This window comes from Polypterus senegalus, chromosome 9 (genome assembly GCF_016835505.1).
Source record: "Polypterus senegalus isolate Bchr_013 chromosome 9, ASM1683550v1, whole genome shotgun sequence".
Taxonomy (NCBI): domain Eukaryota; kingdom Metazoa; phylum Chordata; class Cladistia; order Polypteriformes; family Polypteridae; genus Polypterus; species Polypterus senegalus.
The window spans coordinates 106256863-106273428 of record NC_053162.1 but is presented as its reverse complement, the minus strand read 5'-3'; positions in this window follow the sequence as shown (position 1 = coordinate 106273428).

Genomic DNA, 16566 nt, shown 5'->3' with positions numbered 1-16566 from the left:
ATCCAATAAACTTAATGTCACTGTTGAAATACTACTGTTTCCATAAGGCATGTCATATATTAAAAGGAAGTTGCTGCTTTGAAAGCTCAGCCAATGATAAACAAAAATCCAGAGAATTAAGAGGGGTTCCCAAACTTTTTCATATGACTGTATCTTATTTTTAAAGCCAGTAGACAATCCACAGATGTTGGGTAGGGAAATCATGGAGGTTGGTTGCAGGATTGGCACTCCAGCCACTGTAAAAAAAAAATGGAGGCTCTTACAAAACTACAAGGTCTACAGAAGTGCCCAGTTTGTGAATTCTGATCACAGACTGCTACTGTGAAGATCCAGCTTAGGTCCAATAGGTTACCACCTACTAGGAAAATGAGGCTAGACCTAGACTCCAATATCGGGCTGTTTCTGACAAGCGTGTGAGGATCTTATGGATTTAGGTGCAACTGCTGATCCTAATGTGATGTGGGAGACCTCCAACAACAACAACATTTATTTATATAGCACATTTTCATACAAACAGTAGCTCAAAGTGCTTTACATAATAAAGAATAGAAAAATAAAAGACACAATAAGAAAACAAAATAAATCAACATTAATTAACATCGAATAAGAGTAAGGTTCAATGGTCAGGGGGGACAGAAACAACAAAAAAACTCCAGACGGCTGGAGAAAAAATAAAATCTGTAGGGATTCCAGACCATGAGACCACCCAGTCCCCTCTGTGTCTACCTAACATAAATGAAACAGTCCTCTTTGGATTTAGGGTTCTAACGGAAGGGCTTGATGAAGATGGTCACGTAGAGTTCTGCCTTTTAATCCATCCCTCATTGTTGGAGCATCATTAAGCTTTGAGTAGGTGGAGGTGGCGCAGGCCACCACCACAAAGAAACCGGAAAAAGAAACAGAAAGAGAGTAGGGGTCAGTACGGATTTTAGAGCCACCATGAGTAGTTATTATGATGAATTGAACATATAGAGTATCAGGATTAAGTTAAATTAAGTTAAATTGAAGTTATAGAAAGGCCATGTTAAAGTAATATGTTTTCAGCAGTATTTTAAATTGCTCTACTGTATCAGCCTGGCGAATTCCTATTGGCAGGCTATTCCAGATTTTAGGTGCATAGCTGCAGAAGGCTGCCTCACCACTTCTTTTAAGTTTTGTTCTTGGAATTCTAAGGAGACACTAATTTGAGGATCTGAGGTTACGATTTGGAATATAAGGTGTCAGACATTCCGATATATACGATGGGGCGAGATTATTTAAGGCTTTATAAACCATAAGCAGAATTTTAAAGTCAATCCTGAATGACACAGGTAACCAGTGTAGTGACATTAAAACTGGAGAAATGTGTTCGGATTTTCTTTTCCTAGTTAGGATTCTAGCAGCAGCATTCTGCACTAGTTGCAAACGATTTATGTCTTTTTGGGTAGTCCTGAGAGGAGTGCGTTACAGTAATCTAGTCGACTGAAAACAAACGTGTGAACTAATTTCTCAGAATCTTTCAGTGATATAAGAGGTCTAACTTTACTTATGTTTCTTAAGTGAAAAAATGCTGTCCTAATGATCTGATTAATATGCGATTTAAAATTCAGATTACAGTCAACAATTACCCCTAGGCTTTTTACCTCCGTCTTGACTTTTAATCCTAATGTATCCAGTTTATTTCTAATAGGCTCATTGTATCCATTATTGTTAATCACTAAGATTTCAGTTTTCTTGTTATTTAACTTGAGAAAGTTACTATTCATCCATTCTGAGATACAAGTCAGATATTGTGTTAGTGAATCAATAGAATCTGGGTCATCAGGTGCTATTGATAAGTACAGCTGTGTGTCATCAGCATAGCTGTGGTAGCTCACGTTGTGCCCTGAGATAATCTGACCTCCCATGACAAGACCCTGAAGGTTGCTGAGTGTTGTGTTGGTGTTACCAGTGTTCCGAGAAGGAGGTGTTACATCTTGCAGGGCACTCAGGATATCGTCAAAAGGAGTCGCAGCGCACAACTTGATAGCAACTCCGATCTGTACTGGGAACTGAAAAGGACAGCTGCAAGAGCTCTGAGGGCAGATAAGGAGACATTTGTTAGATGAATCTGTGAGCAAGTGACACAATATCTATGGTCTAGTGACCCATGTCCTTCTTACAGAGGAATCAAATTGATATGTTCATCTGAATCTGTTCCTCGGAGAGTCGCAGTCGGGACGGCTGATGGATCTGTCCTTATGGATGACGCTGCAGTTGTGACCCACTGGGCTTGCTACTTTGAGCAGCTGTTTAAAGCTGATCCTTCGACTAGGATGTTGGATATCTCTGGGTCCACAGCTCTTGAGGCTGATCCTCCAATTACCTGTGAACCTCCCAGTCTTAATAAGATTGCACAGGTGATGAACTAGCTGAGAGTAGGGAAGTCTTCAGGGATCTGTGGTATCCGGAGTGAATTTCTCCAGGCTGGTGTTAAGGCTGTACTCCTGGCATTGCAAGTAATCTTTGCTTCCATTAGGGAGACTTGCGTCATCCCAGCTGACTGGAAAATGGGGCTTGTCTTCCCTATCTGGAAAGGGAAAGGTGATCGCTTGGATAGCGGCAACTATAGATAACACTGCTCTCAGTGCCGGGTAAGGTCGTTGCTAAGGTTGTCCTCAATAAGATCCGTGATCACTTGCTCACCTAAAATTGACTGGAACAGTCTGGTTTTTACGCCTAAGAAGTCTACCATCGAATGCATCCTGGTACTGAGAGTTCTCATGGAGCGCAAATGCAAATATCGGCAGAGTTTCTTTGCAGCCTTCTTTGATTTCCGTAAAGTATTCGACCCAGTTGATCGAGCTGCCCTATGGGACATCCTGAGACTTCGCAGGATCCCCTTGAGGTTGCTGGATATCATGGCCTGCCTGTACACTGGTACTGAGAGTGCTGTGCAGAATGGAGGCAGAACATATGCATTTATTCCCAGTTGATTCTGGGGTTTGTCAGGGGTATGTTCTTGCTCCTATGATGTTGGAGGCAATAGAGGTTCTGATAGGGGCTCTTGAGAAACAGACTGAGCGGGGAGTAAGCTGGAGAAACTTACAAGATTAATGACCTTCAATAAAGGGATAAAGACATACTTATGAATTTTGATGTATAAGAGAGTATAAGAGTGTGGTTGTGTGCCTGAGTATACACTGTGGATCCCGACCATGTCATTAAGAAGTGAAATTTTCCTTCCACCCAGTTTTTCCAGACTGAGTTTAAAAACATATTTATAAACAAAGCAGTTTGAAAATATAGATGGATTATTAATAGCAGTTAAATAACAAATTATGTTAAGTATTACAAAGAAACAAAACTTGTGATAAGTCAAAATACTCAAACAACAATTGGTTTGGCTTTCTTACAAGTTTGATACATATTTTCAGTGAGAACTAAATATAGAGTATAGAGAAAATTGTCTTTAAAAAATGTTTGGCTGAAATTAATACTACCGCCAATAGTATTACCATGAAAATTGTTTTGAACTGCAGCCAGCACTTACAGTCTCTGCAAGATACAGCTTTTCAAATATATATATTTTTTAATGTAACATTTTTCATAAATACATTTCAGAATAAAAGCTTGAATACAAAGAGGTGTTTGTCTTGTCGTCCATTATTCTTAGCTTTTGAGAGAAAAAGTGTGCAATCGAAGCATGAGTGCATTTGCATTATGGTAACAAAATAGAAAAAGCAATCAGTTTCTTTGCAAATTGTGAGGGGAAACATGAAAGCCTTGTTTAGATACATTTGGGCAATGTGATGGCTTTTCCTTTTACAGGATAATCTCTTTGAGCCTTTTCAAATATTGTAGTCTTTACTAATACACATTTTATGCAGGTCATGCTGTCCACTCTAAATCAAAGGATAGACTGGAAAACATCCAGATGTATTGTTTTTGTTCAAGTCAACTACTGTATGTAGTCTGTGCATAAATTTTAATCAAAAGAGAACTTTGTGTACACCTGTTTACTTTATACACAAAAAGCAATTAAAATTTCCACAAACCCTCTTAGATTGTGTTAGTGGAAGTAGCACAAAGACTTGAAAATCAGCCAGCCACTCACAAACAGCATCCTGACAAGGAGAAGCTCTGCCATTGTCTTTCCTGAAGTAATTTGGTTGTCATGGCAAAAGGAAAAAAAATCACAAAGAAGGCAATGAGATTCAAAAAAGAAAATTCTGATGACTTTGTGGATGAATAGATATCAGCACTGTGGTAAATGCCAGAGTTAGAGAAGGAGCAATGACATTTGCAGCCACAGCCTATTGTGATTTACAGATAGATGCAGTGAAGTTATGATGTAAAGGCAATAAACTAACAAAACCACAGTGGCTTTGAGATTACTTTATATGCAGAGCATGGGTATTGAACAGCCTTGCAGTACAATCCCTGTATCACATTTCCACATTTGCTTCAAACTATATGATCTCTTTCTTTTTTTGTGCTCAATGTTATGTTTCTGTGGAAGATGCCTTGAAAGCCTCAGGGACATAATTTCCCACTTTTCATCCATAAACAGCTACTTACATGGTTGGATGGAATATGGCATAGATTTGCCACTAGTGTGCCCTGGAGGAGGACAACCTTTCCGGCATGGGAGATACAGATTAGATTTTGATTGGCCTAAGTGTTTTTTTTTTCTTTTTTTTTTAATATAATATATAAATAATTGATGTTACAGTACTTCTACGTTACTTGTTCTCAGACGTTAGCAGTGAATTTAAGTTATTGTTACAATCAGTTTCTTAATTGGTAAGTAATTTTTTCTTGTATTACATACTTCAATTAAGCAAATTCTTGGTCAGAATCTGAACTCTAGATAACAATTGTGATTATTCATGTAGGACAGTTATTCTCTTGCAGGAATACCTACAATTCTGACCTGAACCTTAGTTATGCCTCAAGACATCTACCTGCCCCCATCAACTGAATCAATGAATGAGAGGAGATTTTAAAAGAAGTGTGGTACAAAAGAGAAGAAAGGAGAAACAGCCTTAAAGGACAGGGCATTACATTCTAGTCTTTTAATAAAAGAGAAGATTCAAAAGCAGTCTTACTGTAGCTCTTCCATGAGCAAGCTGAATGATAAACCACCTTGTTAAAAGACATATAGTTAATATAAAAGTTGTGCAAAGGATATCTCATCTTCCTTCATGAAGCAAAGCAGAAAACTTCTCTGAATGGAAAAACATTTAAAAATGAAGTAGCCTCAAAATATAGACTGTGAATTAAAGTACTGTAGGAATGAGAAATTAGGCTCCTTGTGAGAAGAATTAGATTCAGTATATGAATTACATGAATATTAGCGAGCGCTTTGGCAGATATACAGTGCTGGTTGTATCTAATGGTCACAAATGAACAGAATGTTAGTTTTGTGTTAGTCACATGTTTCTTGATTAGTTGAACTCATTGTTATCATTGTTAAATGGTTCAGTTGTTACTTCATAGTTCTAAAGATTAAGATGATTAAAAATTGATTCTTACAATGTATCACAGCCAGAAAACAAGTTTCTTCAATATTCTAATATGTGAATGTACAGTATGTGTGTTTGAGAATTTCTGTATACAAGTGTATTTTTGCTCTAATGCTGCCAGAATTGTTGCTGACTCTTGCAATATATAAATATATACTGTAAATAGTTAATAGATTTAGATATAGTGATGAAAGGGATGAACACTGTCTGGTTTGCACCAAGAAGATGACCAGTGCAGTACACCAGAAAGTGTAATGCTTCTGACAAGGCACCTGTAATGGAAGGATTTTTCTAAAGAGAGGGGGGGGATCAAGAGAGCAGATGGGCGTTGGTCGCTCAAGCAAAAACAGCTTCAAGAAGGAAAAGTACTGGGAATATGGCCAGAGGGTCATGCTGACTTGTTTTTCACTTCAAGGGGCTTCACTACGCAATTCTTATTTTTGTGTGCCTCCTGGTACCAGGTGTCGTCATCATCAGGACCAAGTGCAAAACAACACCGCGTCCCGTGGAAAGGTGTGTGTGCTGAAACTAATCACTTCTGTATACACTGCTTACACGTAAGCCGCTTTGGGCAAGGACGCTCAATTAGTATATAAGGGAAGGTTCCGCCCTCAGTTTCTTTGGAGGCTCAACCGTGGGGACAGCGCGCACCGCCCGGTAAATAAAAGGCAAAATGAGTTGGTCCTTTGACAAGACTGACAAGCGGGCCCCCTCAGTCTACTGGTCTGGGATGATGGCTCTATGTCTTTTTGTATGTCTGTAAGTATTGTTTTGTTTTGTATGTCTGCATTATATGTGTTTGATTATTATAGTTGATTAAGTAAATAAAATAGAAGTATTGGACCTCTTCTCTCTGATTCTTTGCCTACTTATGTTCATATCCCTGGAACCATTTTCCCGTAACAAAACATTTTGGCGTCACTTGCAGGATTTTGGGGAATCTGGTAAAATATTGAACTATTGAGTGAGGCAAAAAGAAATCAGAGATGTTTAAGAAGAAGAATAAAGACCCTGAGGCAGCTCCTTTACCTCTTCCCGGTTGGGAGGAAACGGTGTGGGAAGACTGCGCCAGAGAATTGAGATGTAGGGGGGGATTAGCACAATATTGGCAAAGTTTAGGCCCCCCAACACCAGTAAATGTACTAGCCGCGCTTAAGAAAATGCAAATGGACTTGGTGGGTGCGTTAGGGCGGGCCTCGATGGCCGAATCCCAGGTAGCTGTATTATTGCCGCGGGTACAGCGGGCGAGGATAATGAAAAAGGCAGCCTTATGCATAGCCAAGATAAATACCTGGCTAAAAATTTGCGAGCAGCTATCAGTACACGTAGCAATGTATAAAGAGAATGCCATATAGATTAAGCAACGATCGCTCAGTGTTAAAGTGTGTGGTGGCGCAGTAGTTAGCACTTATGCCATGATTCGAGTTTATTTGTGATTTATGTTGAAGCTTACATGTTGTTTGTTTTGAGTTAATATTCTCAATGACAGTTTAGTCTTTTTGACGAGAGTGCCGTCTTGCTGTAGTATCGAACCGCGTGATTTCTTGATAGTTGGATTTGCCCTAATTGTCGCATGAATGGATCGCCACGGAAGCAATTCCTCGTTAATCGCAGTCATTTCGGCAATGGAGTCTCCTTGATCTAGAAACCAGCGCCGTTTCGAGCTGAGTAGAATCGTGTTAGAGTTAACATCCGTTACGTCATGAGAGCTGTTTTATATTATAGTCTGATAAGTAAAGCAGCCTTCAGAAAAATGTAGGAGGATAGCACCAAAAAGAATAACAAGCGTTGAGAAGAATATAATGTTGTGAAAAGAAAAAGTGCACTGTATTTAACATCAAAGGTACCTGGCGCTCGCTAATGTCTGTGTATATGAATATGTCTGTGCTGAACTTATTCAATGTGTATGCCTGAGCATTAATTGTTCTCTGTGTGTGTGTAAATATGTTTGTGCTAAAAATGTGTGAGCGTGCCTGTTGTTTGTTCTGTGGGTGCGTGCGTGTGTTTGGGAGTAAGAAAGCAAAACATGGAACTTCTGGGTAATGTAGTTCAACTATGATTTGCTGAAGCTGCCGTGTGCATATAAACGGCCAGAGCTCTGAGTAAATATGGGTTAAAATAAATGTGAGCATGGTGAGGTGTGTAAGGACTTTATCTCCGATTATCATTGTGCACAGCGGTGGCAACCTAAAACTGAGAACTTTTGAGTTATTTAAGATAAATATTTATGCCATCTGTATCATCACCAATAATATTAATTAGTATTAACTTTATTTGAACCTGGGTATTATGGGGGTTCATGTTAGTGAAGCAGAAATTACTCTCTTAATAGTACGTTGTTGCTTATTACTAGTTTCCTAATTAGTTATTGCTAGAATTGCTGTCAAACAGGTGTGCATCCAATTTCTTGAACCATGGACACCTTCAGTTAAAGATTTTTATTCTTTTCTTAATGACAATGTGGATGATGAAATACCAAATCAGAAGAAACTCCTTGGGTGAAGTGCTAGTAACCGCTCCCCAGGGAGGTGACCCTCTCGTGCGCAAAGTACCTGGGTTGAAGAAAAATTGTAATTTCACTGGAAAAATATTTCTCCAAGCGAAGAAAAAGCATTTATTATGGACAATTGTTTTATTATTATTGCTTTAATGACTATATTTAACTGTTATGTATTTTGTGCTTTACGAAAAATTGCAATCAGAACAAGAAGGGCAAGAGCTGGGTTTTGCGCTGAGCGAGGGCGAATGTAATGGAAGGATTTTTCTAAAGAGAGGGATCAAGAGAGCAGATGGGCGTTGGTGGCTCAGCATAAAAACAGCTTCAAGAAGGAAAAGTACTGGGAATATGGCCAGAGGGTCATGCTGACTTGTTTTCACTTCAAGGGGCTTCACTACGCAATTCTTATTTTTGTGTGCCTCCTGGTACCAGGTGTCGTCATCATCAGGACCAAGTGCAAAACAACACGGCGTCCGTGGAAGGTGTGTGTGCTGAAACTAATCACTTCTGTATACACTGCTTACACGTAAGCCGCTTTGGGCAAGGACGCTCAATTAGTATATAAGGAAGGTTCGCCCTCAGTTTCTTTGGAGGCTCAACCGTGGGGACAGCGCACCGCCGGTAAATGAAAGGCAAAATGAGTTGGTCCTTTGACAAGACTGACAAGCGGGCCCCCTCAGTCTACTGGTCTGGGATGATGGCTCTATGTCTTTTTGTATGTCTGTAAGTATTGTTTTGTTTTGTATGTCTGCATTATATGTGTTTGATTATTATAGTTGATTAAGTAAATAAAATAGAAGTATTGGACCTCTTCTGTCTGATTCTTTGCCTACTTATGTTCATATCCCTGGAACCATTTTCCCGTAACAAAACAGCACCAGTCTGCAAAAGTATCTTAGGTTTCTGATTAAGTGATCCCTGCAAAGAAAGATGAAGAGTCTTCTGGCATAGTCCCACAGCTCCTGTCTTCCCATTTGGCTAGATCTGCTAGATTTTTTTTTTTTACTTCTGTTAAGAGCTAGTAATTGTAGGAAATATACTGTTTTAGAAATGTGAGGAACTCAAAATAAGATGCCTAATTCTAGTATGACTCATTCTGGCTTGGCCCATGAGGTGAACTCATCTTACCAGGCTTTGGTGAAGTACCTACTGTAGCCTTGCTAAGCAAGGAGAAAGAATCCCTCTATTGTGCAGAGCCAAGATGTTAAGAGCCCTATCTAGCATGTCCTAAACTTTTATAACTTATCTATTCTTTGTTTTGAATTTGAAATTCAAGACTGCAAGAATGCAAAATGGAATTCAGTATGTTTGTAACCAAGATATTGTTTGGTTAACACTTAAGCAGGACAAAAAGAATTAGACCAGGAAATAGTGGTGCAAGTGAGAGCTCAAATGAAAGGAGGTTTAAGATACAGGCATAAAACATGGTTGTATCTTCATGTCAGTCACAATAATGAACAAACACAGTCTCCTATAACTAAAGATACACAGATTTTCAGAGAATGTTTAACTATATTGAATAAACCATTCAAACTGTGAAACTGAAGGTTGGAAAAAGTTAAGCTAATAACATTTCAAAAAACTCATTACAGTCAGAATTTGTGTAAATCAGTACCTGTGACTTACATGAAGATCAGATCACTTGATCACTTTTTATGACCAATTCATGCAGTAAACCAGATAATTCCAAAGGGTTCACATACTTTTTACTTTGACTGTATATATATATATATATATATATATATATTCACACACGTGCGCATGGGAGGCAGCTAAAGGGCTTGAGTGAAGGCAGTTCGGAGGCATGCCGGGGTGTGGCAGAGTGCACTGACTCTTTTCTCCCTTGCCTGTAGACCATCCCGGGGATTTCACCTGGATCACCTGACATCACTTCGGGACTGAGCCAATGGAAGTCGGCCACACCAGCTCCAGTCCCTCTGATGTCACCTCCGACTCTGAGCCAATGGTGGAAGACCACGTGCGATCCATACGACCTCACTTCCTGTCTCCCCTTTAAAACCTGCCCCTTTTCCTTTGTTTCTTTAGTCTTGTTTTGGACTCGGTTGTGTGCACTTCAGTGCTCTGTATTTTGTTAAAAGAAAACGACTTTTGCAGCCAGGATACCACAATATACGGGTGGCTGCCCCAACTCTTTATCTGTCAATGTCTCGTTCTTGTGACAGTGGCGTAGTCGGCAGGATGGAGAAGTCCCGGAGGAGAAGGGGACAGGACCTGCAATATACCCAGGTGGGGCGTGCGGGGCGAGTATTCAGGCGGGGAGGGTGCCCCGTGGTTCGGCGTGACCCGGTGCGGGCTCCGCTCCCGGCACTCATAACTAGCCCATCTGGAGTGGCCAGGGAGTGTGCGGGTGGGGCTCACAGAATTGGGCTGCCCTGGAGGGAGGCAAAAGGGACTCAGTATGCTCTCTTGGGGGAGAGTGCCTGCCTCCCTGCGAAACCAAAGCCCCATTTACCACCTAGGGGTGCCCCAGACTGGCAGGTGAATAAAATAAAAACATGGAGGTTGGACCCTGAACGGCCAACCAACAAACAAGCCTGGTCCTTATGGGCAATGGTAGGGCATTGGCTACGGCCATTTGAAAACACGCCCTACCAAATAATAGAGCAGGTAGCTTGCTATCTGCTCCTGGAAGCGCTTCCCGTGGCTTCACCCAGCGGTTTGGGGCGGCGGTTCAAGAACATGCTGAGCTCATAGAGCTTATGGAGACGCAGAGGGCGGCCTCACACTCTAGGGGAGCAGAACCGTCCTCATGTCAAACTCAGCCGGGGTACGTTCCAAGACCTAGCCCCACCCTGTACAATCCGGAGCCTGTATTGGCGTCCGCGGGCAGCGGCGCAAAACCGCTTGGAGGCAAGGAGGAATGCAGGTGGAGGGTGAGGAGGGTTGGTGTGCTCTGGCTAATCCGTTGGCGGTCCCACATACTGGCGTGGTGATCGTCAACGGACACAAGACCACAGGTTTGTTCGACTCCGGCAGCAACATTTCATTGTTGCCCGCCGCTTTGTGCAACCGCAACAGTGGCTAAATTTAAGACCGGTATAACCTGTGTCCACGGAGACATCCGCTGGTACAGGTCCGCCCTGTGTCATCAGTTACGGAGGGTCAGTTAAGTAAGCTCACCGTAGCGTCCTACCTGATCCTCCACACCCGGTGATACTAGGGCGGGACTGGTCTAAAATCAAAAGCGGTGAGACACATACCACTCCGGGGTTAATTTGGGCCTCGTTATGGGCGGAGATAACCCGTCTCAAGCTGCCTCCACGCCGTGTAATCAGCCGGCAGAGAGAGACGAAGCGGTCGCCCTGACTGACGTGGCAACTCCCGGGCCGTCGCGGGCTAACACGTCATCCACCAACGCCGCGGCGGAGCGGAGAAACCACGCCCATTGAGGTCGGCGCTGACCCTCTCTCCGTGTTGCGGTTCCAATTTAAAGAAACGCCGGCTTCTTTTAGAAGGGAGCAATGGAATGATGACTCCCTGAAGTTTGTAAAAAATGCAGTGGTCCTTGTCAATGGCCAGCGCACTAATCAGTCGATGCCACAGGGCCCCTACTTTGTGCTAGATAATGACCTCCTTTACCGTGTAGCAATGCATGACGGGCAGGAGACGAGGCTGCTGCTAGTGCAGCGTACCTTCCGGCGGCAGGTCTGTGAGCTAGCACACGCCCACCTCCTAGGTGGCCACCTGGGCACCGAAAAAACTCTGGAGCGGATCAAGCTCCGTTTCTACTGGCCAGGAATTAATGAGGAGGTTCGTCGCTTTTGCGCTTCCTGCCCGGAGTGTCAACTGCGACAAATTCCTAGGAGGGACCGTGCTCCTCTCATTCCTATTCCACTGATTGGCGTTCCCTTCCACAGAATCGGGTCGACCTGGTGGGACCCTGGAGCCCTCAGCCCGAGGACACAAGTACATTTTAGTCCTCGTGGATTACGCTACACGATACCCCGAAGCTGTTCCGTTGCGCTCAGCTACCTCTAAAGCCATCGCACGGGAATTACTAGGGGTATTCGCGTGGGGATCCCCAAAGAAGTCTTGACAGACCAGGGGACCCCCTTCACCTCGGAAACGTTCAAGGAGACTGCCAGATTACTGAAAATAAAGCATTTAAAGACCTCGGTGTATCATCCTCAAACCGACGGATTAGTAGAGAGGTTTAATCAAACTCTCAAGCAAATGCTGCGTAAGGTGGTCAGCGAGGATGGAAGGAACTGGGATCAGCTCCTCCCCCTCGTCCTTTTTGCCTATCGGGAAGTCCCACAAGCCTCCACGGGTTCTCCCCTTTGAACTACTATAGGCGACAACCTCGGGGCATATTAGATATTTTGAAAGAAGGCTGGGAAGAAGAGGCTCTTCCCTCCACAAACATACTGGAATATATCGCGCAGTTACGCGATAGATTTGGAAAAATTCGGCCTGTCCTTAAAAGTCACATGGAGGAGGCTCAAGCAGCACAGGCCGGTACTACAACCGCGTCGCCTCTTGGGAGTTCCGCGGGAGATCGGGTCATGGTCCTAGTGCCTACCTCCCACTCTAAATTGCTTGCCCACTGGCAGGGCCCCTACGAAGTTAAGGAGAGGAAGGGACTGGTCGACTATTTGGTGAGTCAACCCAATCGTCGGCCAAAGGAGCGGGTTTATCATGTGAACCTGCTGAAACCGTGGAAGGACAGGGACCCCGATCCCTCCTCCGGCCAGCCCGCTCACTCTTCGCTCACACACACGACCTTAACCGCACGGACTTAAGTCCCAGACAGCGGCAGGAGCTGGAAACAGTTATCCGGACCGTTGGGAGGTAGTCAGTGAGAACCCGGAAGGACCTCTCTGATTGAGCACAACATCGTGACAGAGCCCGGGGTTGTTGTCCGAGAACGCCCGTATCGTCTTCCCGAGGCAAAAAAGGCTGAAGTGGAGCTTGAGATCAAGCGCATGCTGGAGCTAGGTGTGATTGAGGAAAGTTATAGTCCCTGGTCCAGCCCCATTGTGCTCGTCGGTAAGCCTGACGGAAGTTGGAGGTTCTGCAATGACTTCCGTCGGCTTAATCAAGTCTCCCAATTTGATGCTTATCCAATGCCACGCGTGGGCGACCTCCTCGAGAGGCTTGGACAGGCTCAATACCTGACCACACTTGACATGACGAAGGGTACTGGCAGGTTCCTTTAACGGACTCCGAAGGAAAAACGCGTTTAGTACCCCTAGCGGACACTGGCAGTATCGTGTCCTTCCATTTGGGTTACACGGGCTCCAGCAACCTTTCAGCGTCTGGTGGACAAAGTGCTTGACCTCATAACTCATACAGTGCTGCCTACCTGGATGACGTGGTCATCTATTCCAGCACATGGAAGGAACACCTACAGCATGTCCAAGCGGTATTACGGACACTTGGTGAGGCGGGCTCGGATTAATCCCAAGAAATGCTTCTTGGATTAAGCGAGCCAAATATTTAGGCTACCTGGTGGGTCGGGTACCGTAAGGCCACAGTGCTCCAAAATTGATGCCATTCTGAAATGGCCCGTCCATGAACCAAGCGGCAAGTCCAAGCCTTTCGGGTTAGCGGGTACTACCGCCGGTTTGTACCCGGTTTTGGAGAGCGGCGCCTTGACTGATTTAACAAAGAAGAGGGCCCGAACATTGTGGTATGGACTGAAAAACAGGCTGCATTTGGTGACTTAAAGCAGGCCCTTACGTCCACACCTGTTTTGATGGCACCTAACTTTTCTTTGCCTTTCATCCTCCAGACGGACGCCGGACACAGGCCTGGGCGCCGTGCTGAGCCAAAGCGTCGATGGTGTGGAGCACCCCATCATGTTCCTGAGCGGAAACTGTTGGACCGGGAGACCAGGTATGCTGCGGTGGAGAGGGAGGCTCTGGCGATTAAATGGGCGATTACTCAGCTGAGGTACTACCTGTTGGGCGGGAATTCACCCTTGTCACGGACCATGCACCCCTACAGTGGATGGCCCTCCACAAGGAGTCGAATCCAGCGGGTCACCCGGTGGGTTTCTTGACCTGCAGCCGTACAAGTTTTCGCTCGTTCATCGCCGGGCGCTCCACGCCAACGCTGATGCTCTTTCGGGTTCACGACCTCTCGGTTAGGTCGCCCGACCCGTCGGGTCTGGGCTAAGGGGGGGGCCTTGTCACACACGTGCGCATGGGAGGCAGCTAAAGGGCTTGAGTGAAGGCAGTTCGAGGCATGCCGGGGTGTGGCAGAGTGCACTGACTCTTTTTCTCCCTTGCCTGTAGACCATCCCCGGGGGAGTTCACCTGGATCACCTGACATCACTTCCGGGACTGAGCCAATGGAAGTCGGCCACACCAGCTCCAGTCCCTCTGATGTCACCTCCGACTCTGAGCCAATGGTGGAAGACCACGTGCCGGATCCATACGACCTCACTTCCTGTCTCCCCCTTTAAAACCTGCCCCTTTTCCTTTGTTTCTTTAGTCTTGTTTTGGACTCGGTTGTGTGCACTTCAGTGCTCTGTATTTTGTTAAAAGAAAACGACTTTTGCAGCCAGGATACCACAATATACGGGTGGCTGCCCCAACTCTTTATCTGTCAATGTCTCGTTCTTGTGACAATATATACTAATAAAAGGCAAAGCCCTCACTGACTGACTGAGTGACTGAGTGACTGAGTGACTGACTCACTCACTCACTCACTCACTCACTCACTCACTCACTCACTCACTCACTCACTCACTCACTCATCACTAATTCTCCAACTTCCCGTGTAGGTAGAAGGCTGAAATTTGGCAGGCTCATACCTTACAGCTCACTTACAAAAGTTAAGCAGCTTTCATTTCAAAATTCTACGCATAACGGTTGACAATGTTCGCCATGTTGAACTTTCTTATTCATGGCCCCATCTTCATGAAATTTGGTAGGCGGCTTCCCTGCACTAACTGAAACCAATGTACGTACTTATTTCGGTGGAATGACGCCACTGTCAGCCACCATATCGAACTTTCCAACGTCACTAATTCTCCAACTTCCCGTGTAGGTAGAAGGCAGAAATTTGGTACTTATTTCTTTTCAATGGTCTTTGTTACTTATGGGCCCATCTTCAAGAAATTTGGTACGCGGGTTCCCAACGCTAACTGAATCCTACTTATGTACAGCAGCTCGGTCACCATGTGAGGTCCCCCATCCCAACGCCTCCCACGTTGTTGGCTGCCTGCCTATATAAGGCCGCCTGTCGCTCCAGTCTCAACATTCCCTTCCTTGCTTCACCACGGGATTCACGTCTCCCTGCTGATAACTACAGCCTTTTTATTTAATCCATGGCTTCTCCGCTGTTTTATTGTTCATTTATTACGATTATAGTTATTGTGTAGGTATTTTAGACTTACTTTACATTGTTCAGGTACTCATTTCCTTTATCATTCCAACCATACCCCCATTAACATGTCTATCGAGGTGATCACCATCGATCAAAGAACTGTCACTTACCGAGTGGTTTTCATGCCCGGAGACGGCATCTACCTTTTCCATTCTCTTTGTTACATATTGCACGGCCATATCAGGCTCACTCTTGAGGAACATTGTGTCTTATGTATTGAATGACTGGGACAGGTTCAAGGTGTGGACTGATGACAGTACAGGAGATAATTATTCTATACAGGAGCACTATAAGAATGAAATGCTTAAGCCCTTCACCTATGCATCTGCATGTGAGTTGATGGCTGCCGGTGAATTGTTCGGTTATTGCTTTCAAGTGTACCGAAATGGCCAAATATTTTACACCTTTTGACAACCGCCAATGCCTCTTAAACATCTTAGATTCACAGGTGACGATTTCAGTAGTGGACACTTTGATGTTTATGAATGTTTAAACTTTCAAAAGCTGGATTTAAAGTTACCAATGAAACTGGTTGTATACTTACAACGCTTGACAGATGCCGAAAGTCTCTTCAACACAAGTCCTACAAATACGGTCGTAATTGAAACAAACCATGAAACTCAAACCGATTATGACAGCAGATTTGAGATTTGAAACAAGATTACTGTTCACATGACCAACTGTACGTTGCATGCTCAAGAGTAGGCTCAGTGCACAGCTTGGTCATATTACAACTGGAGGACCGAACTCACAATGTGGTATACAAAGAGATCCTTAACAAATAATTATTGGTATATTTTCCCTCAGTTTGAAAAGGTTTAATTTTCTTCTTAATAAAAATTTTAATGCAGTACTTACTCTGCGAAGCTTGGTATTTTGCTAGTATATATATATATATACATATATATATATATATATATATATATATATATAGTGACAAGCCACCGGGGGAGTACAGCCACCCTAACCCGAACACACACAGGCAGGACACAGGTTCAACTCAACACCCGTATTTATAAATAGCAAAACGTGCACACATTACCACCACCGCAACACATCTATTTACAGTCCCTTCTTTCTGCCAGTACATCCGCCTCCACCACTTCTCACGTTTTGTCTTCTTCTTCCCAACTCTGGCTCTTCAATGGAGTGAGGCGGCTCCTCTTATTCAGGTCCCAGGAGTGTTCCTGGTGGCTCATTCCAGGTGTGATGGAGGTCCTCTAGAGG